General features: G+C 39.8%; 1 long non-coding RNA gene across 1 annotated transcript; it reads left to right on the top strand.

Moving 5' to 3' along the window:
* Positions 1–1,787: 1,787 nt before the first annotated feature.
* On the top strand, positions 1,788–27,253 carry LOC117084816. Its single transcript, XR_004437684.1, has 3 exons — positions 1,788–1,889; positions 12,372–12,490; positions 24,583–27,253. It is a non-coding gene; the product is annotated as an uncharacterized LOC117084816 (long non-coding RNA).

Genomic DNA, 27,253 nt, shown 5'->3' on the forward strand with positions numbered 1-27,253 from the left:
TGGACAGAGGGAATAGAGAGAAAGAAATGTAGGATGTAAATTGATGATGGGATATAAGCTATAAAGAAAAGGTACAAGTCAGGGAGGTTTCCCAGAGGTCTTTCCAGACAATTGGGTGGATGATAATACCAGCTATTGAGATAAGGAATCCTGGAGAATGGTTAGATCAAGGCAAAAGGATGTGTTCCATTTTAGACATATTGACCTTGAGATCTCTGCAGGACATCCAAGAGGAGGTCTTAAGTAAGCATTTGACACATAAGTCGCAAATTCAGGACAGAGGCCTGAATTGAAGGCATAAGTCATTAGTGATTCTACTTCTTGTTGGCAATAGAATGTGTGACAGAATTATTTTTCAATATTAACATATGCTTTGTTTTTGTCCAAGAATTCTTTTACCCCATAACCTACCCCCATTCAGGCAACAAGACTTTACCATATTAATTGTATCAAAAAAAGGGGCCAAATTCTAGATTTCTAAGTCAAAGCTCTGAAGGACTTGAGGCCCAAATTTTGCATCATAAACAACAGATTCAAAATAATACATAATCAGTTAGAATGAGTTTTCCTGCCCCCAAAAAAGATAAAGGGTTTAAGGGCTGGGACAGAAAAGAGTTGAAGAAGTGACAAAAATCTACACTTAGGTGGTTTCTCTGATAAGAGGCCTTATTTATTACCCTCTACCCATAACTGCCCTGGGCTGACTCTTAGGAAAGGGAGAGAAAACAGTGGACACCTCAGATACGCAATCAGCTTAAATATGGAGGAAGCTATGTCTCAGTTCTCATGTGAATCCCAGGGAGCTGATAGAGTCTTCAGAGAGCGGGGTAACTAACTTATAACAGACTGGTCCCAGACAGCCTGAGTGTTCCATGCTCCAGTGAGGCATGTGAAAATAACAGAAGTTGCTGAGAGAGAGAAGTGAGCGCTAAAGACCTATTGGTCAATATGAGAAAAACATAACAGCCAATTCAGTGGATTGATGAGCAAAAAGAAGATGGAACAAAGATGTATCAAACAATATAAAAGTCTTATTAAAATACTATTACCTTGCCCCAAATCTACACATGTTAGATGCTAGCTCTTGCTAGAAAAATGCTGCATTAACAAACTATCCCAAACTCAGTGTCCTAAAATAATAGCTATTTAGCAAATGTGTCTGCAGGTTTGCTGGGAGTTAGCTGATCTAGGTTGATGTGATGGGGGGTAAATTCTGCTGGACATGTCTCTCACCCATTTTCTAGGACTGGTGGACTAGTTGAGGCTTGTTTCTCTTATGGTGCCAGTGAAGGTACAAAGGTCGGCATATCCAAATCTGCATAGGTTTCAAACCTCTAATCACAATTACACCTGCTAATATCCCATTGACATATATGCTTGCTAATATCCCACTAAGTCCCGTGGCTGAATCTGGAGTCAAGAGCTCAGAATAGCCTTGTCCAAAGTTATTCAGTAAAGAGAAAGGTGAAGAATTGGGGCTATTGATTCTGTGTCTACCACATCCATACTTAGATGAAATCCCTGGAAGTGGAGGAAGGAAATATCTATGATTTAACCACAAAAGATACAAATTAGTGACAGAAAAACAAAATCACATTGCTTGCACACCCAGGATTTTGAATTGGGATTTCATAGGAATATTACAATAGGGGCATAAACAAAATGCAAAAAGAACCCAAAGGAAAAATCCCATTCTGACATCAGAATGACATCACAAATAAGGTGACATTTGATGAATGTCCTATGAAAGATGATTAGAATTTTGAACAACTGAGGTTAAGCAAAAGCACAGAATCATGAAAATTATTCTTTGAAATGGCAAAGATTTCTGTGGCTGGATCATGGGATTTATTGAGTGGAGCGATTTCTCCTCAGGAGACCAGACACATGTGAGCTACGCGAATCCACAGAAGTGTTGTTATCTTTCTATTTTTTCCTCGCTTATATGAAGGACTATAGGTCAGGAACTGTGCAAGAGGAGGAATGTGCATATGTTGGGGTGGGGATAGATAGGGGAGGTCTGGAAGGGATAATTCATTTCAAACTCAAAATAGCAGACTGAGAGAAGACATAGGGAGAACAGACAGAGAAACCAGTAAAGCTGGAAAAAGATAAGAGAAAACCACAAGAAGACCTGTTTAACCCTAATTTCTGTGGCTTTTCTGATGAAGATGTAGTATTAATTGTTTCAGAGTTCATCAGAGATCCACGTATCTTAAATCTGAGATATAAGCCAGTTGAAAACAAACATTCCACTTGAGTGGCATTTTAATGACACAAAGGCTAAAAGAGGGGGGGACATTTGCATAGCAATAACTATTATTGTTTTAAAACTGCATAGAATTTTCAGAGCCCGGAACAACCACCAAATCAGGAATTCAAACCGCACCCTGGGAAGACTGGACTTCCTTTTGTTAAAAAGAAAAACCAAAGATCTCTGAGGTTAGTTACCAGGGAGTAAAAATCAAAAGTCCAAACTCCCCTCTAACCACTGTAATATTTGCCATGTGGACCCACACCCACCTAGGACATTGCCAAAACCCCAAAAAAAATACCATGACTAAGATCCATGTCTTTCTCTGGGTACTATTTCCACAGAAAGCTTCTTATGTCTCTTCCCTGACATTTCACAAAATAGAGAAAAAGGAAAAGAAAAAAAATATCCCTGAGGAAAGGCCAAGTATAAAGAAGAATTTGATTTTGGCATTGCTTTGAAAGGTTCCACTTACTTCCTCAACCCATGGAATGTTTATTGTTGAACCAACACCATAAGAAGGACATGGCTTCAGCTTCAATAAGACTGCACTGTATGCAAAAATATTGAATAGATGGATAAATAATAATTATTGAACTCCTATTGTGTGCCAGAAATGGTAGTGAGAATTCTACATGTGACTCAAAGATCCTGACAAAGATTTTAGAAAGTAAATATTTTTATTATCCCCATTTTATAGATGAGAAAGCTGAGGCAGAAATAGATTGTGTATCTTTCCCAAGGTTGACATGATAAGAAAGTAGCCAAGTGAGGATTCAGTCCGCGCACTCTGATTCCAGGGCTCATCTGCTCGTGTACTATGTTCACTGACTCCTAGAGAAGAAATTAGAAATAACACCACCCTTACATTAAACTTTCCAAAGAATATAAAAAGAGAGAACACTTTCCAACTCATTTTATGAGACCAGGATATCCTTCACTAAAAGCTGACATGGATATAATAAAAAAGGAAAATTACAGACCAATCTGTCTTGGGAAGGTAGAAGCAAAAAAAAAAAAAAAAAAATGGTATACCAAAATACCAACAAATTGGTTTCAGAGAATTCATATAAACAAATAAGAAAACAATAACCCAAAGAAAAATGAGATTTCACAAAAGAAGATATCAAAATGGTTAAAAAAAAAAAAGAAAAAGCCACTTTTTTTTAAGTGCTCAATGTCATTAGTCATCAGGGAAATGCAAATTAATGACACGACATGTCCACCCAAATGATTACAAGTAAAAAGACTGACAAGACAAGGAGCTGGCAAGTATACAAAACAAGAGGAACTCTTGGTACAGTCACTTTGGAGAAAAGTCTAGAAGTATCTACCATAGGTGAACACATAAAATGCCCTATGAACCATAAATTCAATTCCTAGGTTTTTACTCAGCAGAAATTCACATATGTGCACCAAAAGACATGTATAAAAATGTGTTTGTGACACCTTTATTCATAAGAGCCCAAAAGTGGCAACAACCTAAATAACTATTAACAGTGTAATGGAAAAATTATGATATATTTATACTAGGGAGTACTATACAGCAATAAAAATGATCTACTGCTATACACAATAATTTGAATAAATCTCACAAATTACAATGTCGAGTAAGAAAAAAGCCAGGCATGAAAGTGGGCATACTTTAAAACAGTATGTAAATGGAAATAGAGGGTACAAACACTTCCCAGAGAATAAGTATTTTTCTGACTTCTGTCACCATAGATCAGTTGCTTATTCTCTGGGAAGTGTTTGTAGCTTTTGGTAAGAGAAGAAGGATGCTGGGAATGCTTTATTTGTTGATCAGGGCATTGCTTACATGGTTGTGTCCACTTAATGTTTCAAGTATAGTTCCAGAAGTAACACCTTGGTGACAGAGAAGGTAATCCAAATTCATGGTATGTGTATCTTAAGTGAAAGTGGTTCAACCAGGTAGAAGAACATTAAGCAGATTAAATTTCAAAATCAGCTAAATATCCACAGCATCATTTATTGAGTATCTAAAATATGCATGAAACAAATGTTAAGTCCTGAGAATAAAAAGATGAAAAGACCAACTTGCTATCAGGAAATAGTTCACAATCAAGCTTTTTTGAAAAGGAGGTATAAAAATAATCTATTTCAAAACAAAGTCTGCTCTCTTGGAATTAGGCAAATAGTGTTGAGAGTTTAGAGGAATGGGGGAAGGCCCTCCAGAAGTGGCAACACTTAAATCTTGTAAGTTTTGCAGGGGAAAGGGCTTCATCAGCCCTTCATCAGCCCATCCATCAGGTGGGAGAGGGAGGGGGTCTGGGCAAAGGTATTTGAAACAGTTGACTGCATTTGCAGAAGAGGACACTAAGAGAAAGCATTGTGAATTACAGGAACATTAGGTAGGTAGGTATAACTAGAGCTGAAAATGCAAGACAGAAATAGAGGTGAGAGTGGGCAAGTAAGGGTCTCTTATTCCATTTTGGATGTTTATCCTGTGGGACATTGGAGCTACTGGAGCTATTGAAGAATTTGTATTTAATCTAATGTGAAGGGTAGATGGGAGGAAGGTAAGACTGGGAAGATGAGGTATGAAGTTTTATAAAATTTCAAGAATATAGTCAGGTTTTATTAAACAATTCAAAATCTTAGTGGTTTACAACAGCAAACATTTGCTTCTTACTGACAGGTCTGTGGGTCAGTCATGGTTGGTTTTAGCTTGGCTGTGTTGGGCCAGGCTTGGCTTGGCTCGACACTACATAGGCAGACTCCTGTGTGCTCCATGGGTTTTCCATTTCAAAATTCATGATGAAGGAGCAGTGTCTTCTCTCCTGGTGGATGGCAGGAGTGCAGGGAGGTAGTGGAGTGGGAAGAAACAGGCAATATCTCCTAAAGCCTCTACTCAGAGCTAGCATAGTATCCCTTCTATCCACCTGCCACCAGCCAGTCTCATGGCCAAGCTCAGTGTCTATAGGACACAGTAGGATTCTCTACCCATAGGGTGAGGAAAGAGAGAATGAACACTTGTTGAACATATTAGCTCAAACTACCACATCAGGCAAAAGATTATGAACCCCTAAACTAAGGCAGACAGAGTAGGAATAAACAAGAGAGGATTAAGAAACCGAGACTAACCAGTTTCTGGTATCCTAGGTATTCTGGCTGAACAGAGATGAACTGTCTCGTGAAGAAACTAGGAAATTAAACCAGAAGTTTTAACTCAAGGAAGTGCCTGATTAGAGTTGGGTAGTCAATCTAAATCAGTTAACGAATTTGAAAACATTAGCCCAAGATGAGAAATTCAAGGGCAAAGCCTCTCAAAGGGTGATAATAAGAGAGAAGAATTTAAATTAGTAGGAGGTGGGGTCAGTAACAATCTTGAGCTTATTCCAGTCCTTGAGGTAATGAGCATTCTGGGAGCTCTCAAAAAGCAGCCCCAGAACAGAGAAAGAATGACAGAATAGAAGTAGTAGGAATGGGAGAGTTTAGGATGACTCCTAACTGGGCAGGCTAACAAATTAGGTAAATATTAGGGTCCTGCTGAATTATGTGTTTGGATGAATGGAGGCAAGATGGTGCACTTCCGGGTTCTTCCTCACCAACTTTTCCCGCGTGCGTGAAAATGCAGCCAGCGACCTGGGAAGGTGCAGACCAACTAGGCATGCGCCAGGTGACGTCAATCCGAAGAGACCAAGATTTACCTGGTCGCACCTGCGGAACGCCCCCTGACACGCCCGTGCCCCGCCTATTGCCCTCCCACTCCTAGAAAAGCCGCTCCGGAGGGATGCCATGCGTGGCCTTCTCACAGCCCCACTCCTGTCGGGATGTTGGGACTGTGGGAACTCCGTCCGAGAGCCCCACCGGGGGACTCTGTCGGCCTTCTTTGCCGGAGGCCGACAGACCTCTTCCCCACACCTTAGGTGACCAAAATAAACTTGCAGTTTTGCTCCTACACTTGCCTAGTCGCTGGTTCTTTTGTGCCCGCTCTGGTGGTCTTAGAAAAACAAATCAGTTGGTGCCGAACCCAGGAGGAGACCCCTCCTCAGGGCCCCCAGGGTCTGGGGAGCCTCCTCCTCCTCCTCGTTCCACGCCGCAGACGGACCAGGACCTGAGACCCGCTTCCCTCACTCTCACGGCCTCTCTGGGGTAAGTGCCCTTGTCTCCTCTTTACCTCCCTGGGCCAAAATCCTGTGCAGGTCCGAGGTCCATTTGGAGCCACCACGTGGCTCGGGAGACCTGTTCAGGACAGAGACGTCCGCCTGAAGGTAATCTCCACTTTGGCTTCAAGAGCCTCCAGTCTGTCTCTGCTTGTTCCAAAGGACGCTTTGAAGCCAGGCAGGGATCCACTTCCATTTCCATTGTGTCCATTGTGTAAGTAAAGAGGAAACAAATGGGAAACCCCCAGTCCAAATTTCCAAAGAGCACTGGCCTCTCTGGGGTAAGTGCCCTTGTCTCCTCTTTACCTCCCTCGGCCAGAAATCCTGCACAGGTCCGAGGTCCATTTGGAGCCACCATGTGGCTCGGGAGACCCGTTCAGGACGGAGACGTACGCCTGAAGGTAATCTCCACTTTGGCTCCATGAGCCTCCAGTCTGTCTCTGCTGGTTCCAAAGGACGCTTTGAAACCAGGCAGAGATCCACTTCCATTTCCATTGTGTCCATTGTGTAAGTAAAGAGGAAACAAACGGGAAACCCCCCAGTCCAAATTTCCAAAGAGCACCCCCTTAGGGTGCCTCCTAGCCAATTTAAAAACCTTACAGCTCAAACAAGACCTTAGGAGGAAGCGGTTAATTTTCCTTTCCACTGTGGCGTGATCGACCTCAGCAATTTCTGCCAGTGGCTAGGCAAGTGGTCTTAAATTAATTACGTACAAGGCTTTTGGGCCTTAAGCTCTCGTCCCTATACTCCTCCTTCTCTTCCCACTCTCTCCAACCCCTCCCTTTCTGCCCAGACTCCTCCTCCTTCCTCTTCCTTACCTACTAGTAATCCACTCGGTCCCATGCCTCCTTCGGGGCCCCCAACTGGCTGTCTTGAGTCCCCTATCTCTGCCCACACCCTCCTACAGTGTTAGCACCTTTGCGAGAGGTGGCTGGGGCGGAGGGGGTAGTCAGAGTACATGTCCCTTTTTCATTGGCCGATCTTTCCAAAATTGAGAAGCGTTTAGGTGATTTCTCAGCTAATCCTACCATCTACATAAAGGAATTTAGACACCTTTGTCAGGCCTATGACTTAACTTGGCATAACCTCCAGGTTATCTTAACCTCTACCCTAAACTGACTGAGGTTCTAACCCAATATACCTGGTTAGATCCGGCCTCCCCCACAGGGGCCACCATTTTGGCGTCTTATTTCATTTCTCAATCAGCTCCTGACATGCGTAAAAAACTTCAAAAGGTAGAGGATGGTCCTCAGACACCAATACAAGACCTGGTTAAATTAGCCTTTAAGGTCTATAACTCCAGAGAGGAGACGGCAGGCTCGCCTCAAACAGAAGTTACAGCTCCTAGCAGCGGCTTTACAGCCCAGTCGTAACTCCAGGCCAGAGAGTACACACTCCGCAGACTCCAAGGCTACGAAAGGAGCCTGCTATAAGTGCGGCAAGGCAGGACACTATGCCAACAGGTGTCCACAAGGTCCCCGAGCCCCAACGCAGCCTTGCTATAAGTGCAAGGCATCAGGACATTGGGCCAGTAAATGTCCTAACCCTCGTCCACCAGCAACCCCCTGCCCTGCTTGCTAGCAGGGAGGACACTGGAAGTCTGATTGCCCCACCCTGAGAACAGGTGCTGCGTCTCCACGTGACCCCCTTTCCCAGGATCCTGGGAGCTCCTTCCAGCTCCTACATCTGGACGACGATGACAACTGAAGGTGCCGAGACTCGGGGACCCCCATCACCCTCGCCGAACCGCGGGTAACTCTCCTGGTAGCGGGTAAGACAATTTCTTAATCAACAGCGAGTCTACCTATTCTGTTTTGCCGTCCTTCTCTGGACCTAGCCTTCCATCCAATATCTCTGTAGTAGGAGTAAGCGGAAAGCCATCCACTCCACAAAAACTCCACTCCTTAATTGCTGCCTGGCCAACAACTACTCTGCGCACTCGTTCCTCATTCCCAGCTAAAAAGGGCCCCCACTGGGAGCAATCAGTGGAAATCAGTTTGGCTTTCCCCCACTCGCCTCAAACTTACTAAATTTTCTTAACTATCTCATACTCCTCAACCTTGCTGGGACCTTCCTTCTGGGTTTTGCCCCTATTCCAACAAATGCTTCCATTCCTCATTCCTATACTAATACTGTGCCTTATTTTATTCTTCATCCGTACGTCCAAATGCCAACCATGGGCCCCGACCTTTACGACGCCCCTTAACAGCAGGAAGTAGCCAGACAGACCACGGCGCCCCTTATCACTATTACCAATAAAAGGTTGGAATGTTTGGACGAACGGAGGCAAGATGGTGCACTTCCAGGTTCTTCCTCACCAACTTTTCCCGCGTGCACGAAAATGCAGCCAGCGACCCGGGAAGGTACAGACCAACTAGGCATGCGCCAGGTGACGTCAATCCAAAGAGACCAAGATTTACCTGGTCGCACCTGCGGAACGCCCCCTGACACGCCCGTGCCCCGCCTATTGCCCTCCCACTCCTAGAAAAGCCGCTCCGGAGGGACGCCACGTGCGGCCTTCTCACAGCCCCACTCCTGTCGGGATGTCAGGACTGTGGGAACTCCGTCCGAGAGCCCCACCGGGGGACTCTGTCGGCCTTCTTTGCCGGAGGCCGACAGACCTCTTCCCCACACCTTAGGTGACCAAAATAAACTTGCAGTTTTGCTCCTACACTTGCCTAGTCGCTGGTTCTTTTGTGCCCGCTCTGGTGGTCTTAGAAAAACAAATCATTATGAAACATAGAAGAAGAGAGTTTCAGAAAAAAGCTAGTACGTTCAATTTGGCTTGATTTTGAAATCTGAGCCATCTAGGTGAGCATGCCTCCTACTGAGTTGACAATTAGGTCATAGAGTTCCTTCCTTTCATATTGTTTTCACATTCTAGAATTCCCTTTCTCTCCTCCGTCATCCATCCAAAGTCTAAAATTTTCATGATCATTTAAACTTCCAATGCTGTCTTCCTTCTCTGAGCTGCTTACATTTGAAATGAGCATACCTCATTTAACATGGGCCACTTGTGTTATATCTACACATGCACACATGTATACGCACATAACAATTTTGTACTCAAAAGTAAACTGTAAGTTACATAATGACAAGGCCTTATGTGACTTTGGTATCTCCTTCAGAACTTTAGCACAGTACTAGAAAAATGTTGAAACCTAACTAAAAAATGCGTTAGATAATTAACTATTTCATAATACTTTTATGACCTAGTTTGAACATTTGAGATAATTCTTATTCTTTAAACACTTGTCCTGGTGTGTATCTCCATGACTAGATCTTTGTGCAATAAAAAAATTGTTGAAGTTTTAACCTTGATTCATACTAAGTGGCAGACAAAAGCTAACCTGGTTTAAAAATTAGGCCATAATAATCAATAATCAAGAGTCTCAAGAGTTGACAGGGTTTTGTTCCAAGATGGTAGATTGGAGGCTTTTAGCACACCTAGGCTACTTGAAAAATAGCAAGATACTACACAAAGATCAACTTTGTGAGCTTTAATTCACAAAGAAAAACAAGAATCCATCAGAATTAATTATGAGGGACACCCCAGATCCCGGAGAGGAGAACACTGGCAAAGAGCCCCCATGATAGCATCGGACTGGTAAAAATGAGTGAATCCCCAGTAGGTAAGAGAGGCAGAGAGCCTTCCTCCTAGCCTTCCTCCTTTCCACTGGGGATCTGAGCAACCCAGGCCAAGGGAGAACACTTTGTTTCCCCTGGGCCCTGGAGCTAACTTGGGGAGAGGCTTGGAGACACTGTAAGGGAAAGATACCAGGAAAAGCTGCAGACATTTTCCTAGACTTGTAACTGAGAGCAGAATGCCATTTTTAATGTCATTGGTAGGAATATAAATTAGTTCAGCCACTTTGGAAGGTAATCTGGAGATTTTTCAAAAGAATTTAAAACAGAACTACGATTTGGCACAGCAATTCCATTACTGGATATATACCCAAAAGAAAACAAATCTTTCTACCAAAAAGATATACACACATGCATGTTCATCACAGCACTATTCACAATAGCAAAGACATGGAATCAACCTAGGTGGCCATCAGCAGTGGATTGGATTTTTAAAATCTAGTACATATACACCATAGAATACTACACAGCCATAAAAAAGAGCAAAATCATGTCCTTTGCAGCTACATGGATGCAGCTGGAATTCATTATCCTAAGTGAATTAACACAGGAACAGAAAGTCACATACTGCATGTTCTCACTTATAAGTGAGAGCTAAACATAGGGTACTGATGGACAAAAAGATGGCAACAACAAAAACTGGGGACTACTAGAATGGGGAGTGGGGAGTGGGGCAAGAGTTGAAAGACTAAGTATTGGGTACTATGCTCAGTACCTGGGTGACAGGATCAATTGTACCCAAACCTCAGCATCATGCAATATACTCAGGTAACAAACCTGCTCATGTACCCCCTGAATTTAAAATAAAAAATGGAAAAAAAAGAGTTGACAAGACTGAATGGTCAACTACTTGGTGGTTTCTTTCCAAGCAGATGCCAATCAAAAGAAATAATACATGTTACAAATGTAAAAGCATCCAGAAAAGCTAAGTATTTTCTCATAAGTGGTTTTGATTTTTTATATACTTTACATTTAAGTTACCATTCATTCTGTGAGAGAAGGAAGTATAGAGAGCAAATGATAAGCTCAAACTTTTACAAGTTTTTGTTTGGAGGCAGGAATAGAAGACAGGTCTCTAACTTTCAGACCAGAGCACTAAGATGAAGTGAGTGTAAACTCCTAACCAGCTGCTTGATCCCAGTAGGGCAGGAATAAAAGATACAATTGGGGCAGCTAAAATTAAAGAGAATGTTTTTAAATTTTTTAGTTCCTTTTTTAAAGGTAGGCTTTGAAAAACTTCATTTTGTGAGGTGTTCAATGGGGACCTGGAAAACCGCTTTTAGCATTTTAACATAAATTAAAAATCATTTAAGCAGACCTCTATTCAGCTCTTGCCAACTGCACATTTATTTTTCTGGTAAAGGAGGCTTTGCTGTTGCAAATGAAGGGGAAATGAAGGCATTAGAGTTTGGGCATATCAGTGAAAAAAAAAAAAGAGTTAATGTGGATGTTGGATTAAGTTGCTCTCATGGCTGCAATTCCATTTATCTGGGCAAGGAATTTGCCCCCCAACAAAATACTCTTTAAAACATTCTCTGAAAACTTAAGTCACTGTGTAGAATCTGGAGTTGCTGCAGGTGTTACTTAAAAGCTCATTAGCCCTCCAGAGAACTATGAAAATAAAATCACTCCAGACCTAACGAGAGTCAGAGAGCAAGGTGGTCAGGGAAGAGCTAAGTTAGGAGGGAGTTGTTTCAATTGCACCTGTATTGAGAGGTGGGTGACCTCCAAGAAGCCTGTAAGCTTAGTTCCATTTTGGGTAAGCAACTGAAAAAGTGGGGGATGGGAATGGGGAAATGAAGGATAAAACATTACTTGCTAATTCTAAACATATGTAGCCAGCCCATTGGTGAGTTGAGGTTGGCAAAGGGTAAAACAAAATCTTGCTGCACTGCTTTCCTCAGTGACAGCTATATTTGTTGATTTTTCCATTGGCACCGAGCTTTTTGAGTCTCCACTTTCTTAATTCCGAAACAACAGAGGGCAGTCATCTCTCACGGCTGAATACAACACTTGACATCTATGTTTTCATATAGAGAAGATCATCCTCTGTGGGCCTGCAAAACATCAGTCTCACTCAGGCCTACAGAGTAGAGAAATTTATATATCCACAGTCTGCTGGGTTCAGAGACCACAGACTACACCTCTTCCTTTCCTTCTTGGCTTCTTCCATTTCCTAAAGCATAACCAGTATCTGAATAGAATATGGCACATAAGGTTCTTCTCCACCCATTTTCTCCTATTAATAGAACATGGCAAAGGAAAAATCCCATGAATGTCAACAGCTAACTCAATTAAAGATAGCCCACCTGGAGTGAAAATTAATCAGTAGCCTCCTCTTTTAGAAGGTGAAAGAGAAGTCAGGAAGGGATGTCACAAGTTACCATATCATGGAATGTGAGAATAACATGAACCAAGAAGCTGCATGTTCTGCAGGGACTAAGAAGACAAGGCATATTCTATGGTAAGTAATGTAGCCAAAAAGCTTCTTTTTGACTGTGCTTAAGCTAGGACTGGCTGGGAAATAAAGCAGCTTTGTGAATATTTTATTAGTTCTTTCTTATGGGTGAAGTACTTCTTGTAGCAAATCCTTTATTAATTAAAAATGAGCTTTATAAGAATAAGTTTCCTTACTACTCCCTACATTTCTCCTGCCAAATCTTGTTCCAGTAGGCTGTGAGAGAACCCAACTCACTAACTGTGGTCCCATTTAAAGTATTATAAACTTTGTCCTCTTTGAAGGTACAGAGCTGAAATATTGTCCAATGTGAGCAGTCTGTAAGCTCCTTGAGAGTGAGTACCATCCATATTCATCTCAATATTTAGCACAACACCTACCATTGTCTGTGAATATATTTCAATTCATATCAACTAATATTTATAGAGAATACACATTGTCCAAAACATTTTATTAGCATGACATGAGATAAAAAGGTAATTAAGAAATTTATCCCTATTCCCAAGGTCTTTCTCCAATAGAAGAAGGTGATCAGAGACGTACAAATATTACAGTAATGTCAGGTGAAATAAGAGAAGTATGGTGAAAGAAGTACAAATCATGAAAGAATTTTAAAGGAGAGAAAAAGCCTCTCTTTCTGGTGGTATCTGATATGGTTTGGTTCTGTGTTCCCACCCAAATCTCATATCGAACTGTAATCCCCAGTGTTGGAGGAGGGGCCTGGTGGGAGGTGATTGAATCATGGGGGTTGTTTCTAATGGTTTAGCACAATCCTCCTAGTGCTGTCTTGTGATAGAGTTCCCAAAAGATCTGATTGTTTGAAAGTGTGTAGCACTTTCTGCTTTGTTCTCTCTCCTGCCAGTCATGTGAAGATGTACCTGCTTCCCCTTTGCCTTCTGCCATAATTGTTAGCTCCCTGAGGCCTCCCTGGAAGCAGAAGCCTGCACACCCTGCAGAATCATTAGCTGCTTAAACCTCTTTTCTTTACAAATTACCCAGTCTCAGTTATGTCTTTATAGCACGGTGAGAACAGACTAATACAGTATCCATGAAAGCTAACTAAAGCCAATGATTTTTGAGATAACCCTGACAGATAAACAGGATTTAAATAGGCAGAGCTAAAAAAAAAAGAAAACTGCTTAGTGTGATATGCATACAGAGAAGAATGATTCTGTTTGGCCAAGGAAAAGGACACATAAAGAAAAGTGAATGCTAAGGCTGGAAAGGTGGATTCAGTCTAGCAGTGTTTTCTCAAGTTGCAGGTTATGAATGGATAAATACAACTTGAGTTGTATTTGTTGGTATTTGGTATCTATTCATGGCTCTTTCTATTCTATATTCTGGTCCCATATGTCAAGCTCTAGAAAGCTCAATATTACATGTGCAAGACTCTTTTGCAGCTTAGGTTTTATATATTATTTAGAATCTGACAATGAGATGTATTCCTATAGAGTTTGGAAGGTAAAAAGGAGATGTGAGCCAGTGGTGTGCAGCAGTGTCAGCTAACAAGATTGAAAATTTGGAAGACATTTCAGAGAGCGTTCCAGGAGTCTAGTTTTCTGAGGTTATGCCGGGAAAGCTCCAAAGTTGAAAGATAAGACACTGTGCCTTGAACACCCTACAACTATGAAAAAGGCAGTATTTGGTAGTGTCTTTCCATTCAGAAGGCAATGTGTATGAATGTGACATCTGAGTGTGCTCCTCCTATCCATCTACCAATTGTATCAGTTATCTATCACCTTAATAATGCTATAAAACAAACCACTTCAAAATATAGTGGCTTCAAATGAAAGTCATTTATTATTTTTACATCAGTCAACTAGGGACTTACTATCCTGGGATAGTCCCAGCTGGGAAAACTCAGCTCTTTCACACATGGTGTCATATCTTCCAGCAACCTAATACTGTACAGGATTTGGAAAAAGATACAAACACACAGCACCTTTTTCAGCTTCTTCTTCAGTCAAGTTATCTGTTACCCCATTGACCAATGCAAGCCTCATTGCTAAGCCCAACAACAGATAGAAAGGGACTATAAAGTTACAAGTCAAAGTGTATGATACATGGCAGCCATTAAGTGGGGCCATTAATGCAATCATCTACCAAACTGAGTACATGTTAAAGCTGCCAGTTTTGAGTAGGGCCCAGAATAAGAGAAGGCTCTGCAGCCAGTCGAGGCTGCAGTTCAAGAAGCTCTGGCTTTATGACCCAGTATATCTAATGATTTTTACATTGTTACAGATGCAGATACACAGGCACTCCAGCAAGTGTTGCTAGGAAAATCCTAAAATTATCAGAGCAAGCTATTTCCCTCTTGGGAAATACGTATTTAACAAATACTCTTGCTACATTGCAAACTCGCCACACACTAATACACATGGCCTTATGAGGAGTTCCCTATAACTAGTCAATTGAAGAAGAAGAAAAAATGTCGGCCTGGTTTGTAACTGACACCAGCCAAAATTGAACTGCTGCATATTAAAGCCCCAACTGTAAGTAACCCAATACGAGGACAATATGTTCAATGAGCAAAAATTTATGCATTTTTTTTTGTGTTTTTTTTTTTCTTAAGAGCCAATTTTAGTTGAAAGAAAAAGCAGAGGAAGGATTAAAGGTCACTTGAGCTGGTAGAAACAGATATAAACCTCAGAGAATATCCGCACGGGAGCCCACACCTTTGCTGCCGCACAAAGGCAGAGAACCACGGTGCATGAATAACAGGAAATGTATGTTTAAGAAGTCACGTGGCATGCAACGTGAAAACAAGGAAGCAGACTTGCCCTCTAGGTGGAAGGTCCAGCAGCGGCTTTCCACTACGAAAGTATCCAAGTCATGACACCAAATATGTTAGCGGTGGAAGGGATCGGAGTTACACCAAGTTACCAGTGGCCTATCTACGGGTCCATAGCAACTTCAATTCTTGCCTCCTCAGAAGACCGAATTCGACTGAGTGGCATAAGGCAGCATTAGAGACTGAGGCAAGCTTCAAAGCAGGAGTGAACATTTATTAAAAAGCTTTAGAAGAGTAAGGAAAGCCAGGGAAAGAGAGAGAAGAAGGAAAGTACCGCTTAGAAGAGGGCCAAGCAGGCAACTTGAGAAACCAAGTGCGCCCAATGAGCAAACTTAAATAGTGCATCTGGCTCTACACTTTCCCTGAAAGGAGAGAGAGAAGGCTTTCAATCTACAGTCCATGGGAAAGAGTTAATGGCTTGGCCAGACAGTCATGGATAAGAAAGAAAAAAGATTAGAGAATTCATTATGCAAAAGTCTGGAAAAAAGACCTATTGCTGGACTCCTCAGAATGGCAGAGTAGGAGAATATTTGTGTTCCACTGAATTCTCACACAGGGCTGGCTTCTCCACTGAGGAGAATCCTACCTAGTGAGGAGAAGAAAACCTGTCCTGTGGATTTCATTTAGCCTTTTTCACTGGCTACCCTACGGCTTGGTCAATAAGCATAGAAACTTACTGGCATGATAGCAGAGATGGAAGTGATACGTGACTCAGCAATATGAACTTTCTGTCACCAAAGAAGATGCAGAAAATGATACTAATGAATATCTGCTACATCAAGGAAACAGAAAACACAAACGCGACGTGCACACACACACACACACGCACACAGATGTGAGAATATTGTATCCATAAAATAGAACAGGTATGGCATTGAAAAAGGTAAAATTATTTTAGAAATAATTAGAAGTTTAAAATATAACTCTTGATTTAAATAATTAAATATATAGACTAGATAGAAGAATGGAAAAATATAAATATCAAATAACTTAGCTTGAAAATTGAGATAAAAAAATTATCTCAAAACACAGTAGTAACACAGTACAAAGACATGTAAGTAGAAAATTGGAGACATAAAATATGGATGTAAGAGTTCTAATATTCAAAAAAGAGTCCAAATAACCAAAACAATCCTAAGCGAAAAGAACACAGCTGGAGGCATCACACTACCCGACTTTAAACTGCACTACAAGGCTATAGGAGCTTAAACATCATGGTACTTGTACGAAAACAGAGGCACAGACAAATGGAACAGGTTAGAGAATCCAGAAATAATGAGAGTACACTTACAACTATCTGATCTTTGACAAACCTGACAAAAACAAGCAATAGGGAAAGGACACCCTATTCAGTAAATGCTACTGGGATAACTGGCTAGCTATATGCAGAAGATTGAAACTGGATCTATTCCTTATACCATATATAAAAATCAACTCAAGATGGATTAAAGATTTGAATGTAAAACCCAAAACTCTAAAAATCCTAGAAGATAATCTAGGAAATACCATTTTGGACATAGGACGTGTCAAAGATTTCATGACAGAAATGCCATAAGCAATTGCAACAAAAACAAAAATTGACAAATGGTATCTAATTAAACTAAAGAACTGCTGCACAGCAAAAGAAACTGTCAACAGTATAAACAGACAACCTACAGAAAGGAAGAAAATATTTACAAACTATGCATCTGACAAAGGTCTAATATCCAGAATCTATAAGGAACTTAAACAAATTAACAAGCAAAAAAACACCACCATTAAAAAGTGAGCAAAGGACATAAACAGACACTTTTCAAAAGAAGACACATATGGAGCCAACAAGCATATGAAAAAATGCTCAACATTGCTAATTATTACAGAAATGCAAATCAAAACCACAATGAGATACCATCTCCCACCAGTCAGAATGGCTATCACTGAAAAGTAAAAAACAACAGATGTTGGTAAGGTTGCAGAGAAAAGGGAACCCTTATACACTGCTGATGGGAATGTGAATTAGTTCAGCCATTTTGGAAAGCAATTTGTTAATTTCTCAAAGAACCTAAAACAGAATTGCCATTCTGCCAAACAATCCCATTATTGTGTATGTACCCAATGAAATATAAATTATTCTACCTTAAAGATACATGCACATGTATGTTCATCATGGCACTATTCACAATAACAAAGACATGGGATCAAACCTAAATGCCCATCAGTGATAAACTGGATAAAGAAAATGTGGCACATGCACACCGCGGAATATATGCAGCCATAAAAAAGAATGAAATCATCTCATATGCAGTAACATGGATGAAACTGGAGGGCATTATCGTCAGCAAACTAATGTAGAAACAGAAAAGCAAATACCACATGTTCTCATTTATAAGTGGGAGCTAACCATTCAGTACACATAGACACAAAGAAGGGAACAACAGACACTGGGGCCTTCGTTACAGTGGAGGGAGGGAGGAAGGTGAGGATCCAAAAACTACCTATTGGTACTGTGCTTTTTACCTAGGTGACAAAATAATCTGTATGTCAAACCCCTATGACACGCAATTTACCAACATAACAAACCTACACATGTACCCCTGAACCTAAAATAAATAAATAAATAAAATGATGTGGGAAAAAGGTTTAATCATAAGAACTCAAATACAAGTTTATGCCAAACAAATCTGAAAATTAGTTGAAATAGATAATGTAGTAGAAAAAACTGAGTAAGCAAAGTTGACTCAAAAATGAGCTGACACCCTGAGAAACCCAGTACCTATAAAAGAAATTAAGAAGAAATCAAAACTCTAGAAAGGACACAATTCCCAGACAATCTTCTGGGCACATTGTATTAAACCTACAAAGAACAGATAATTCCTGTTTTATTCACACTGTTACAGAACATAGAAAAAAATGGAATGTTTTCAGCTCATTCTACAAATTTAACATCACACTGAACCATAAGCAGATAAAAATAGAAAGAAAGAAACCCACAAAAAAATTAAAAAACCCAAAGACAAATAGAGGCAAAAATTTCCCCAAAAATATTGGAATTTTTTATATTATACTTTAAGTTTTGGGATACATGCACAGAAGGTGCAGGTTTGTTACATAGGTATACACGTGCTATGGTGGTTTGCTGCACCCATCAACCCATCATCTACATTAAGTATTTCTCCTAATGCTATTCCTCCCCTAGCCTTCCAACCCCCAACAGGCCCCAGTGGGTGATGTTCCCCTCCCTGTGTCCATATATTCTCATTGTTCAACTCCCACTTATGAGTGAAAACATGTGGCGTTTGGTTTTCTGTTCCTGTGTTAGTTTGCTGAGAATGATGATTTCCAGGTTCATACATGTTCCTGCAAAAGACATTAACTCATCCTTTCTTATGGCTGCATAGTGTATACGTGCCATTGTGTATATGTGCCACATTTTCTTTATCCAGTCTAACGTGATGGGCATTTGGGTTGGTTCCAAGTCTTTGCTATTGAGAATAGTGCTGTAATAAACATACGTGTGCATGTGTCTTCCTAGTAGAATGATTTATAATCCTTTGGGTATATACCCAGTAATGGGATTGCTGGGTCAAATGATATTTCTGGTTCTAGATCCTTGAGGAATCGCCACACTGTCTTTCACAATGGTTGAACTAATTTACACTCCCACCAACAGTGTAACAGCATTCCTGTTTCTCCACATCCTCTCCAGCATCTGTTGTTTCATGACTTTTTAATGATTGCCATTCTAACTAGCATGAGATGATATCTCATTGTGGTTTTGATTTGCATTTCTCTAATGACCAGTGACAGTGAGCTCTTTTACATATGTTTGTTGGCTGCATAAATGTCTTCTTTTGAGAAGTGTCTGTTCATATCCTTTGCCCACTTTTTGATGGGGTTGTGTGTTTTTTTTCTTGTACATTTGTTTAAGTTCCTTGTAGAATCTGGATATTAGCCCTTTGTCAGATGGCTAAACTGCAAAAATTTTCTCCCATTCTGTAGGTCGCCTGTTCACTCTGATGATAGTTTCTTTTGCTGTGCAGAAGCTTTTCAGTTTAATTAGATCCCATTTGTCGATTTTGGCTTTTATTGCCATTGCTTTTGGTGTTTCAGTCAAGAAGTCTTTGCCCATGCCTATGTCCTGAATGGTATTGCCTAGGTTTTCTTCTAGGTTTTTATGGTTTTATGTCTTACATTTAAGGCTTTAATCCCTCTTGAGTTAATTTTTGTATAATGTTTACACATTGAAGGGGTGCAGTTTCAGTTTACTGCATAGTCTAGTCAGTTTTCCCAACACCGTTTATTAAATAGAATCCTTTCCCCGTTGTTGTTTGTGCCAGGTTTGTCAAAGATCAGATGGCTGTAGATGTATGGCATTATTTCTGAGGCCTCTGTTCTGTTCCATTGGTCTATATATCTGCTTTGGTGCAAGTACCAGGCTGCTTTTGTTACTGTAGCCTTGTAGTATAGTTGAAAGTCAGGTAGCATGACGCCTCCAGCTCTGTTCTTTTTGCTTAGGATTGTCTTGGTCATACAGGCTCTTTTTTGGTTCCATATGAAATTTAAAGTAGTTTTTTCGAATTCTAAGAAGAAAGTCAATGGTAGTTTGATGGAGATAGCATTGAGTCTATAAATTACTTTGGGTAGTATAGCCATTTTCATAACATTGATTCTTCCTATCCATGAGCATGGAATGTTTTTCCATTTGTTTCTGTCCTCTCTTATTTCCTTGAGCAGTGGTTTGTAGTTTTCCTTGAAGAGGTCCTTCACATCTCTTGTAAGTTGTATCCCTAGGTATTTTATTCCCTTTCTAGGATATAAACTATCGCATAAACAGAACCAATGACAAAAAGCACATAATTATCTCAACAGATGCAGAAAAGGCCTTCAATAAAATTCAACAGCCCTTCATGCTAAAAACTCTCAATAAACAGTATTGATGGAATGTATCTCAAAATAATAAGAGCTATTTATGACAAACCCACAGCCAGTATCATATTGAATGGGCAAAAGCTGGAAGCATTCCCTTTGAAAATCAGCACAAGACAAGGATGCCCTCTCTCACTGCTCCTATTCAGCATAGTATTGGACATTCTGGCCAGGGCAATCAAGCAAGAGAAAGAAATAAAGCGTATTCAAATAGGAAGAAAGGAAGTCAAATTGTCTCTGTTTGCAGATGACATGATTGTATATTTAGAAAATCCCATCATCTCAGCCCAAAACCTCCTTAAGCTAATAAGCAACTTCAGCAAAGTCTCAGGATACAAAATCAATGTGCAAAACCAACAAGCATGCCTATACACCAATAATAGACAATCAGAGAGCCAAATATTGACATTTTCACTCAGTAATGCTTTAAGAGAATTATAGCATGAACTTGCAGTCTTTTTCGCAGAAATGCTAGGATAGATTAACATTAGTCTGTCATTTAGTATAATTCACTACACCAAGAGCTTAAAAAAGAAAAATTACATTATTACCTAAATACACACGAAAAGGCACTTACTAAAGCTTAATGATCACTCTTGATAAGAAAAGATTTTCTTCAGCAAACTGACAGAAGCTACCACCAGAAACCTATGTGATACTTCTGATGAATTATAAAGACCATTTCCATTGAAGTTTAAAATAAGTGGAAGGTTGTGTTACTCCCTCAGTGGGAACAAACTCCAAAAAAGCAAGGTAGTAAATCAAGAAACAGAAAGATATGGGATCCAGGAAGCAGGAGATACAACACAGAAGAGAGGCAAAGGAAATCCCCAGGATTACTGTGAAAGAAAATCCAGAGTGATAAATGTGCAGAACATCTAGAAAGTAAGGTACAGAAGGTTGAATGATTACTGGAAGGATAATTCAAAAAAAATTTTTTTAATTAAATTGACAGGACAGTGTTAAAATTCATTGCGACAATATGTAGACTTTGGGCAGAGAGTTTGCATAGAAATTAGTAATCCATTTACAAAAACTAAGCAAAGGAAAAATGAATTAATGATTAATCCTGGACAGGGAGACTTAAGAAAAATAAATACAGTATTCTATGTGACTCAGCTAAAAATACTATTTATAATCATTGGGCTGGGAACAGTGGCTTATGCCTGTAATCCCAGCACTTTGGGAGGCCGTGGCAGGTGGATCACTTAAAGTGAGGAGTTCGAGACCAGCCTGGCCAGCATGGTGAAACCCCATCTCTACAAAAATATAAAAATTACCCCCACATGGTGGTGGGTGCCTGTAATCCCAGCTACTCAGGAGGCTGGGACAGGAGAATCACTTGAACCCAGCAGGCAGAGGTTACAGCAAGCCGAGATCATGCCACTGCACTCCAGCGTGGGTGACAAGAGTGAGACTCCATCTAAAATAAAAAACAAAATAAAAAATATAGCCACAATAACATATAATATGTAAACTGAATACTGATTTAACCAAAACTGTGATGTAAATCATTTGGGAATATGGGGGAGGGCATATATTAGAGAGCTCTAATCTTCCATAATAATAAGTCAATGAATAATATTTAAAATTGAAAAAATTTAAAAGTATTAATATAAGCATGATATTTAGAAATATAAGTATAAAAAAAAAAACCAGAAGAAATAGCTATGAGAATTGAAAGTGGTTGCCACTGAGGAATGACAGAGGTGGAGAAGAATGAAGCAAGGACTGTCAGTTTCTATGTCGTGTAAAACTAATTTACTTACCTAAAATACCTTCATATATTCCTTTAATAAAAATTAAAACTAAATTCAGATTTTAAAAAAGACTGACAGTATCCAGTGAGGATGTAGAGAAACATATGTAATCTTAGACCTGATAGCTAAGAGAATAACTTAGTACAGGCTTTCTAGAGAGCATGTTGGCAGTAATATCAAAATTTCAAATATCCTTATTATCTAATCCAACAATTCCTCCTCTGGCAAATTATTTTAAGAAACAACAGGGCAGATGTAAAGATTTACCTAAAAGAGTGTTCACAGGATCATACTTTAAAATACTGGAACATTCTGACTATTCATGTATATTGATAAGGACTGATTTAGTACATTATATACTTCCATACAGGGGAATACCTGCAGACTTTCACAATATTGACATAAAGTAGTGGTTTCAAATCATGTTTATGGAAGTCTATATTCATTTCTCTAGGGCTGCCATAACAAAGTACCAAAATCTAGGTGGCTTAGAAAAACAGAAATCTATTGTCTTATGGTTGTTGGCTAGAACTCTTAGATCAAGGTGTCAGCAGTGCTGGTTCCATCTGAGGGCTGTGAGGGAGAATTTCTTTCATGCTTCTCTCCTACTTCTTGCATTTGCTGGCAATCTTTGGGGTTCCTTGGCTTGTGGATGCACCACTCTGATCTCTGCCTTTATCTTCACATGGCAATCTTCCTAGGCATGTACCTGTGTCTGTGTCCAGATTTCCCTTTTTTGTAGGGACACCAATCATGTTGCATTAGGGTCCACCCTGGTAACCTCATCTTAACTTGATCATCTGTAAATACCCTGTAAGCATTTGGTCACATTCAAAGGAACTTGGGGGGTAGGACTTCAACATCTTTTTACAGAATACATTCAACCCATAACAGAATTGTGGGGTCTCTGAGGGATGCCTCAAAAACTATTGCAATTAACTGTAGGTCCTGAGCCAGTGAGCTCTAGACTTCCCTTGTCCACTTTAACTAGAGAAGTTCCTATTTTTATAAATTAATATTCTGAAAGTTCATATGAAGAAAAGCTTCCACAATTTAAAATGTTTAAAAGCAACCAATATAAAACTATATTTATATACATCCCAAATATATTGCTAATTAACAAAAGCAGTTTGCAAGCATGTGAATATGTTCCCAGTTCTATATAAGTTTTAAAAAGTCACCATCTATAGCTACAGTGCTTATATTTAGATCAATACCATTTTTGGTACAACATATCCACAAAATATTTACAGTATTAACATGGCTACAATTTTTCAAGTTCCCTTTATATGTGTCTTCATATTTTTCTATATTGTCTAGTTTTTTGCAGTGCTATATTTTGTAATTTAAAAAGACTATATTATCAAAGATATAAAAAGGTGGCCAGGTGTGATGGCTCATGCCTGTAATCCTAGGATTTCGGGAGGCTAAGGCAGGCAGATGGTTTGAGCCCAGCAGTTCACAATCAGCTCAGGCAACATGGCAAAACCCCATCTCTACAAAAATAAAAATAGAAAAAGACATGATATTCAGTAAATACATGTTGGTAAATTGATCAATATAATTTTATTAGTCTGGCTTGGCTTCTAAGAATTCCAGACTGAGAGAATTTACGTAATTATTCAAGTTCTACTTTTCAGAACATCAATCCTTGCCATTCAAATCCTACTGATGCTCTCTGATAAAAGTGAGTCTGAAAACCCAAGTCTATTCACGAATGAACAAACAAAATGTGGTACAAACATACAATGCAATATTATTCAGCCTTTAAAAACAAGAAAATTCTGACACATAGTACAACATGGGTGAACCTTGAAGACATTATGTTAAGTGAAATAAGATAGTCACAAAAGGACAAATGCTGTGCAATTCCACTTACATGAGGTATTTAGAGTAGTCTAATTCACAGACACCAAAAGTAAAATGGTAGTTACTAGGAACTGGGGGCAGGGGTAAATGAGGATTTATTGAATGAGTATGAAGTTTCAGTTTTGCAAGAACAAAAATTGTTCTGGAGATGGGTGGTGGTGATGGTTGCACAACAATGTGAGTGTGCTGAATACCACTGAACTGTACACTTAAAAATGGTTAAAATGGGCCGGCTGAGGTGGCTCATGTCTGGAGGCTGAGGTGAGTGGATCACCTGAGGTTTGGAATTCGAGACCAGCCTGGCCAACATGGTGAAACCCTGCCTCTACTAATAATAACAAAAAACTTAGCCGAGTTTGGTGGTGCACACTTGTAATCCCAGCTACTCGGGAGGCTGAGGCAGGAGAATCGCTTGAACCCAGAAGGCGGAGACTGCAGTGAGCCGAGGTTGCAGTGAGCTGAGACCATGCCATTGCACTCCAGCGAAAGAAACTCCATCTCAAAAAAAAAGTTAAAATGATGACTCTTGTACATAGTTTACCACAATTAAAAAATAAACAATAAAAAAAAGATTTTGATCTTAAAACACTTCAAGGTAATGTGTACCTAGCTGACATTCATTTTTAATATCATAAGCTCATTTACTTACTATTTTTCATTAATGAATCATTATAACATAATCACCATTTTCATCATCCCTATCAGCATCAAAGTACTGCAAAAACCAGCTGTATCCTTTATTCTAAAGATCACTTTTCATTTTCTTTATACAGGCAGCATAAATACTTTTTGGAGAAAAACACTATGAGGAATATTGAGAAAGTCCTTATTTGGAATACTTAGCTGGACTTACCTAAACCGAACTTTCCCTTCCTTGACCCAGGGCAAGCCCACCACCCTCCAGCTCCCACGCCATGAAAGATCGAAGAAGATAATCAGAAAAGCCACCCAAGAAAAGGAAAAGGGAGAATCAGTTACATATCCAGCAAGCCAGAAAACAAGAAAACCCAAATCTGTTCCAGTTCTCTAGTTTCACCTTAAAGGCAAAGAACTGTAGATGCTTGTGAGGAGCTCTTCAAAGCCTAAATTCATAGCCTCTCTACGCGGGAGGTTACCAGCATCTGAAGAAAAACAACCACTACCAGAAAAGCTCTTCTTTGTTTTCATTCTTTGGAGTCTTTCAGGAAACTCTTGATAATGTGAAATGTTATTACTGCAAATGTTGGCTCAGGCAAATTTACTCTAGAGTCTGACTATCACTGACTTGTTCGCAAAATAAAATCATTTTTAAAGCCTACGAGGAAAGCCAAGAGCAAACCACAAATCAGAAAACCACCAAGGCGGGCTGGCCTCATTGCCAGAGTTTAATGTGATCTAATGGGAGGACAACGAGATGTGAGAATTTGATTTTACGATGCTCCATGTAACATTTGGCAATACGGAGGGGTTGGGCCCAACTTCCCCATCCTTAAGCAAACATTTGAAGTAATGTTTCACTTTCTCATCAGTTTAATTCTGTCAACGAGAGGGTAGAGATTCAGCCTGCCCTGCTGATTTTAAAAGTTCTGTCTGCTTCGGATGCTCATAGATTTGCTTAATATCCATTTGTATAAGATGAAGATGGGCAGGTGGGGAAGGGGCCAGGAAAATAGGATGAAACTATTTAGTGGCAGTGTACCAACTGGACTGCCACTCTCTTCTGCACTGGTGATTTATTCCATGGGTGGGAAGGCAGGAATAGGGCTAACTTAAGCAACATTCTTTCGCAAGCAAAAACTAACCCCAATGAGAAAGAGTCAGATCTGGGCTGAATCACATTGCCCAGTCTCACAGCAAATGGGACTGGAACTCAGGTGGAGCTCTACTTCCCATCACTCATTCTTTAAAAAAGAAATAAAATGGTAGCAACACAGAAAGGCTTTGCATACGTCAAATTAACAGCGGAGGACCCTATGGAATAAAGTCAGTCAGGAAATCCCATAAAAGGGCACATGAGCAATGAAAAATACATTAAAGTTACATATTTCATGTAGCTTTTATTTCTGTTGCCAGGACAATGGAATGAGAATCAGATCTCTTTTTTTCCTTCTTACAGAAGAATGCAACCCTACCAATGCCAAACTCCTACTTACACTGTCATTTTATAGCAATTACAAAGTTGGCCCAGTGAAGAAATGTAAAACTCATAGAGTCAAGTTTCTTGAAGCAATAGTTTGCTAAAGGAAGTGTAACAAATCCAAGGGTCTAGGAAAAATTTACGAGAACTTCTATTTCTATTGACTTTTAAGCTAAACACTAAGAAGGAAAGAAAGCCTCACTAAGAGTTAAAATCTGGATGACACCAGGTGTCCACACCAGGTGACAGACAGTCACCTCTCACCTGCCACCTGTGGACTGTGAGTCTTCCTGAAAGAAGGTTGAGGGCTCAAAGTGCTGAGGGTATGATAGGGGTAGCATCAGTTCAGGCAGGGTGGGCTGCAGTAACATACAGACCAAGCAGGTAATGGCTCAATGCAATAGAAAGTTAGTTTTTGCTTAGGTAGCCATCCTGGTGATGAGATCAGCAGGACAGCTCAAGCCATGCCATCACTCAGATGAGGCTCTGCCAACTTCCACTTATGGTTAGCATAGCCATCTGCATTGCTTCCTGCAGGAAGAAGGAAGAACCATGGAGAATCACTTCTAGGAGACTTTTTATGGGACCAGACTGGAAGTGGTACATATTATTGAAGTTCATCCTCCATTGGCCATGACTTAGTCTCAGAGCCACACCTAACTACAAGGGAAGCCAGGAAATGTAGCCTGGTTATGTGCTCAAGAAGAAGAACCAAATTATGGCTAACAGTCAGCAGTTTCTACCATAGGTGTCCTCATCCATTCAGTGGATTGCAATGTATTGCAATCAACATGTTCCCCTCACACAGATTTAACCATTTTAATAAAATTTAACCTCATGAAATGAACAGGTAGCTGAAAAATATTCCTACTACAAAGTTAAAAATTGAAGATAATATTAATAATATGAACACAAGCCAATCACAAGAAAAGAACAGAGCTAAAGCCTCATATTTTAAACTCCTTGTCAACAATAATGTGAGGTTTTTTTAGAAAAGACTATTAACTTACTTCTGGAAAGAAGTCAAACCAAATATTTTTAAAAATTTTAAGTTTATTTGAAATACAGATTTATATCCACTTTTATAATAATGAACCTTATATACCATATATACCTGAAACATGACTAATAAGAATGTGAACATATCAAAATTAGCAAAAAATTTAAGTAGTCATAAAATAAACATGAAGAAAAGCTTCTGCAATTTTGTGTGCAGTTTAAAGTCATGTTATACGTAATCTATTATTTTGAAAAATTTTACTAAGCTTGATGAGAGATGTTTAGAAGTCTCCTTTGAGATTTCTCATTAAATAATAAAGTACAAAAAG

This window comes from Trachypithecus francoisi, unplaced genomic scaffold, assembly GCF_009764315.1.
Source record: "Trachypithecus francoisi isolate TF-2019V2 unplaced genomic scaffold, Tfra_2.0 Lachesis_group1, whole genome shotgun sequence".
NCBI lineage: Eukaryota > Metazoa > Chordata > Mammalia > Primates > Cercopithecidae > Trachypithecus > Trachypithecus francoisi.